Genomic DNA, 6,000 nt, shown 5'->3' on the forward strand with positions numbered 1-6,000 from the left:
CGGGGTATTCCGGGGGACATGGATAGCCCCTAGTTTGAGGGATTGGGTAGGCACCCACAGTCCCTTGTCACTACATGGCTTTCACAGCAAGTATAATAATGAACTACCATGAACCTATATAACTGTCACTGAATATATGCAACATTGGACACTTTACACACTTTTTTTTAACAAAAAAAGTTGATATTTTATAGATTCATTAAAAATATGTTTATGTTATTGCCAATTCCAAGGAGAAAACTATGACAAAACATGTATATAGTAGTTGTACTCAGTACTATAACAATAGGTCACATTGATTTATGGACAAGCAATATGAAATACCTAATAATTTAGTAAATACACTTTATATATCAAGTAACCCAAAAGGTTCTTAGGTCTTATCTTTGGCACCTTGACATGCAGTACTGATCAAAAGTTTAGACACACTTGTTCATGCAATGGTTTTCCTAGTTCTTATTAGATTGTTCACATTCTAGATTCAGACTGAAGGCAGCAAAACCACAAAGTAACAGATATAAGATCAGCACTTGATGGCTACCTTATCTTCAGGTTTCCACTGATTTAATGTCCAGTTCTTATGATGCTTAGTCCAAACAAGTCCCATCTTATTTGTAGTCCTCAGTAGTGGCTTCTTTAAGGGTACTTCACACATAGCGAGATCGTTAGCGAGATCGTTGAAACATCACTGATCGTGCTTGAATGTCCTAGGCCATTTTTTGATCTTTGGTGTCCCGCTGGCCATCATGCATCACTGTGCTTGACGCCATAACAACGACGAGCGACCTCGTTGACAACTCAGAACTCAGGGACGCAGGCGTGATTTTGCTTTGTCTTTTCAACGCCCTCTCAGCTCCGATTTGTGGTCTCAAATTAGGATCTTTGTAGCTTTTCCTTTTATAGGTCAGTTATCAATTATATGCAATCATCACATTTAACATGTACAGTTATAATAAACGCGTGTCAGTGACTGTGGATCCATGAATAAATAGCGCACTAGCGACTCAGACAGGGACGTTGAAGCAAACCGCGTAGTGATAGCGCAGTAGTGGCCACCAATCGGAGCAGAGGGGCGTGGAAAAGGCAATGCTGAAGCACGCCTATCGAGGTCTGAGTCGTCAGAATAGCTGCTGTGTGACAAGGTCCCAACGTCCGCCGAGGTCGTTATACGGATCGCCGTATCATTGCTGCATCGTTGAGTAGATCTGCCTGTTTGACAGCTCACTAGTGACCATGTAGCGATGTACCAGCGATCTTTACCAGGTCGTATCATTGTCGGGATCGCTGAAGCGTCGCTGTGTGTAACGGGACTCTTACAGAAGTTCAACCATAAAAGCCTACTTCTCACTGTCTCCTGTAGTCAGTGAATGTTGTGATGTGTCATCTCATTGATCTCTGTGTATCATTTATGAGGATTGTTATCTGAGGTTCAGGCAATATGTTATTCTGAGGCTGGTAACTCTGATGAACTGATCCTCTGCAGCAGAGGTAATTGTTAGTATTTCTTTTCTGGGCTGGTACTCATGAGAGCCAGTTTCATCATAGTAACTTATGGTTTACATCACTGCAGTTGAGGATTACTTGAAAGTTCTAGCAATTTTTCAGATTGACTGACCATGTCTTAAAGCAGGGGGGACAAATCATTGGTGCAACCTGTATGGCTGCACAGGGGTTCATTTCTACCTCCAAAGAAAGTGCACTTTTGCATTTTTAGGAGCTCTTGGGTTACAAAAAGCCCATATATTCTTGCACAGGGGCCCTTTTCTCCTCTGTGTCAACCAGTGTCATAAAGTAATGATGATCTGTTGTCTCTTCACTTATTTGAGTGGTTCTTTCCATATTCTGGCTCAGAATAGTTGGGGAATAGGGCTCAACACTTTATGAAGTTGTGTACCAACATGGCCTCTACAAAACACACCTGATGGTCACAAAAACTTTCCAAAGGCAGGGAACTCCACAAATGAACTCTTCAGGATTCATATCTTAATTGGAAGTCACTCCAGGTGATTGAAGCTGGTGGCTTGAATGCCAATGGGGAGGGGATAAAGCTGTCATCAGATTAAAAGGGGTTTATACACATTACAATTTGTTTCACTTGCGCTTCTTTAAAAATGTGGATTTCTTTGGAATAAGATATCAGATTTCAGATATCAGGGTATTATTTTATTCATCTAAATATGATCTCCATGCCCGTACAGACGGCTTAAAATGGTTGATCGTACTGACAGATTCCGTTTAATGAAGGAGCTTTTTGGAGCAGGATGTGCCGAATTCATACACATGCTTTTTTATTTATTACTTGCTGTAATACTGTAAAATGCTCACATACACTATCCTTACATGACCACTCATCCCACAAAAGAAGAGTTCATATTGTTGTTATTTTGGTAATACAAATTAGAAAAAAAAATACCGGACTGCTGAGATAAAATTGGTCCTGAAATGGTTAGAGTTTGTCCTGCTTAGTGGCTTCCTCACTCAGTGGTTGTCTTATCCATTTTGGAGGAAGTACAATGATTCACATTTATATTATTCAGGTGTAAGTAACTATAAATAATAAATAGATAATCTTTATTTTTATATAGCGCTAACATATTTCGCAACGCTTTACAGTTTTGCACGCTTTACCATTGCTGTCCTCGATGACTATGGGATTTAGCCATAAAAAAAATAATTTTTATTTAATTTTCAAAATAGAAATTGTGTATTTTAACAATACTTAAAACAGTTATGGCAAAACTGCAAAGAAGCCGGAACATTACAGTCATATAAAGCAAAACGGCTGACTGATGGCAAATAAAACCCATGGCTTTCATAGTTGCTTCAGCCCAGGGACTGTGAATAAACGCCCTCCATATCTATTCATTCATATTGTCCATGTCTTATCTAATTCCAAGTAAAATTAGAAAAAAAAATGCACCATTCCTGAAGCCGACTAGAGAGATTAGATGGCTGTCAGCCGAACGATGGCTTAAGTGATTGTTTGGCGGCAGCTATTTCGGCCGGCTATCCCATATACTACAATGCTGATATAGCCGAGCGCTCCCACATTCTCCATGAGGGCTCATACTCACTTGCGAGAGACTCGCACGATTCTAGTGCGAACCTCTCGCATGAAAACCTGGCACGGCGGCAGTAACAGGTTTTCATGCGAGAGACTCGCACAATAATTGTGCAAGTCTCTCGCAAGTGAGTATGAGCCCTGAGAGAGCCATCATCATGTCTGGCTGCGGCATATCTCCAGGAGGCAATAAGATCAGCAGTCCGAAATCAGACATGCCACATCAACGTTTCCCCCAAATATAAGTTTTCCGAGGCTCCCATATAAGTTAGACGGTTGGTATCAGCAGGTTCAGCCGACTTTAGTCTAATGTGTATGGCAAGCTTAACATGTACCTCTACACAACTAGGCTAATAGGAAAGACAAGTGTTTACCTTAGCTCATCGGATGGACTTCAAGATCTGTAGTGCTACTTTTTGTGTAATTGTGTTCTTATTTGAAATGCTCCTTATGAAAACAGGAAGGTTAAAAAGAGGAAATCAATTCTTAGTCAGTAATGATGAAAGAACTGCTTCTGCCCCTTTCGCTAAGTATGGAGAACAACGATTAAGGGCAATTAAAAGAGATTGTAATTAATGAGAAAGGTCACTTCTTTATACTATATCAATGAATAGACACGATTTTGCTTCAGTTGTTTTATCATCAGTCGCGGACCTCATTCCCTTGCCTTTTCTATGATAGTAGGTACTTCTCTATGATCACTTGTAGTGTTCTCCTGGGTAAAAAAAATTTACAATGTGTGAAGATCCTTTCAGCACTATCATATGGTCTGCACATGTGATCGCCACTAGTCTGGATAGGGCTGCCATCAGAGCGGTTTAGGTGGTCTTACGGCCAGGGCAAACGTAAATTATTAATCAAGTGATATCTACTCTCACCTGTCAGCACTCATCTGTCCACCAATAGTCATTTCACGGGACCAACTAATCATGTTTCATTAATACATTAACGTCCAAGATGGGAGATGTAGAGTGGAGCTCTAATAATACATTAACGTCCAAAATGGGAGATGTAGAGTGAAGCTCTAATAATACATAAACGTCCAAGATGGAAGATGGAGAGTGGAGCTCTAATGATACATTAACATCCGAGATGGGAGATGCAGAGCGGAGCTCTAATAATACATTAACGTCCAAGATGGGAGATGTACAGTGGAGCTCTAATAATACAATAACGTCCAAGATGGGAGATGTAGAGTGGAGCTCTAATAATACAATAACGTCCAAGATGGGAGATGTTTAGTGGAGCTCTAGTAATACATTAACGTCCAAGATGGGAGATGTAATGTAGAGCTCTAATAATACAATAACATCCAAGATGGGAGATGTAGAGTGGAGCTCTAATATTACATTAACGTCCAAGATGGGAGATGGCGAGTAGAGCTCTAAAAATACACTAACGTCCAAGATGGGAGATGTAGTGTAGAGCTCTAATAATACAATAACGTCCAAGATGGGAGATGTAGAGTGGAGCTCTAATAATACATTAACGTCCAAGATAAGATGGGAGATGTAGTGTAGAGCTCTAATAATACAACAATGTCCAAGATGGGAGATGTAGAGTGGAGCTCTAATAATACATTAACATCCAAGATGGGAGATGTAGAGTGGAGCTCTAATAATACATTAACGTCCAAGATGGGAGATGTAGAGTGGAGCTCTAATAATACATTAACGTCCAAGATGGGAGATGTAGAGTGGAACTCTAATAATACAATAACATGCAAGATGGGAGATGTAGAGTGGAGCTCTAATAATACAATAACGTCCAAAATGGGAGATGTAGAGTGGAGCTCTAATAATACAATAACGTCCAAGATGGGAGATGTTGAGTGGAGCTCTAGTAATACATTAACGTCCAAGATGGGAGATGTAATATAGAGCTCTAATAATACAATAACGTCCAAAATGGGAGATGTAGAGTGGAGCTCTAATATTACATTAACGTCCAAGATGGGAGATGTAGAGTGGAGCTCTAAAAATACACTAACGTCCAAGATGGGAGATGTAGTGTAGAGCTCTAATAATACAATAACGTCCAAGATGGGAGATGTAGAGTGGAGCTCTAATAATACATTAACGTCCAAGATGGGAGATGTAGAGTGGAGCTCTAATAATACTTTAATGTCCAAGATGGGAGATGTAGAGTGGAGCTCTAATATCACATTAATGTCCAAGATGGGAGATGTAGAGTGGAGCTCTAAAAATACAATAACGTCCAAGATAGGAGATGTAGTGTAGAGCTCTAATAATACAATAACGTCCAAGAAGGGAGATGTAGAGTGGAGCTCTAATAATACATTAACGTCCAAGATGGGAGATGTAGTGTAGAGCTCTAATAATACAATAACGTCCAAGATGGGAGATGTAGAGTGGAGCTGTAATAATACATTAACGTCCAAGATGGGAGATGTAGTGTAGAGCTCTAATAATACAATAACGTCCAAGATGGGAGATGTAGAGAGGAGCTTTAATATTACATTAACGCCCAAGATGGGAGATGTAGAGTGGAGCTCTAATAATACACTAATGTCAAGGATGGGAGATGTAGTGTAGAGCTCTAATAATACAATAACGTCCAAGATGGGAGATGTAGAGTGGAGCTCTAATAATACATTAACGTCCAAGATGGGAGATGTAGAGTTGAGCTCTAATAATACATTAGCGTCCAAGATGGGAGATGTAGAGTAGAGCTCTAAAAATACATTAACGTCCAAGATGGGAGATGTAGTGTAGAGCTCTAATAATACATTAACGTCCAAGATGGGAGATGTAGTGTAGAGCTCTAATAATACAATAACGTCCAAGATGGGAGATGTAGAGTGGAGCTCTAATAATACATTAACGTCCAAGATGGGAGATGTAGAGTGGAGTTCTAAAAATACAATAACGTACAAGATGGGAGATGTAGAGTGGAGCTCTAATAATACATTAACATCC

The 6,000-nt window shown here is 39.9% G+C and overlaps 1 protein-coding gene across 1 annotated transcript in view; it reads right to left on the minus strand.

The window, feature by feature from the left end:
• Positions 1-3,504, minus strand: part of ITGB2 (integrin subunit beta 2) — a 192,872-nt gene extending 189,368 nt beyond the window's left edge. Inside the window, exon 1 of the mRNA XM_073551574.1 lies at positions 3,436-3,504. The gene's annotated coding sequence lies outside the window, so the exon portion shown is untranslated. The remainder of the gene's footprint in view (positions 1-3,435) is intronic.
• Positions 3,505-6,000: the final 2,496 nt, after the last annotated feature.

The sequence above is a fragment of the Dendrobates tinctorius genome, unplaced genomic scaffold, assembly GCF_039654945.1.
Source record: "Dendrobates tinctorius isolate UK_male_01 unplaced genomic scaffold, ASM3965494v1 ptg000177l, whole genome shotgun sequence".
Classification (NCBI taxonomy): Eukaryota; Metazoa; Chordata; class Amphibia; order Anura; family Dendrobatidae; genus Dendrobates; species Dendrobates tinctorius.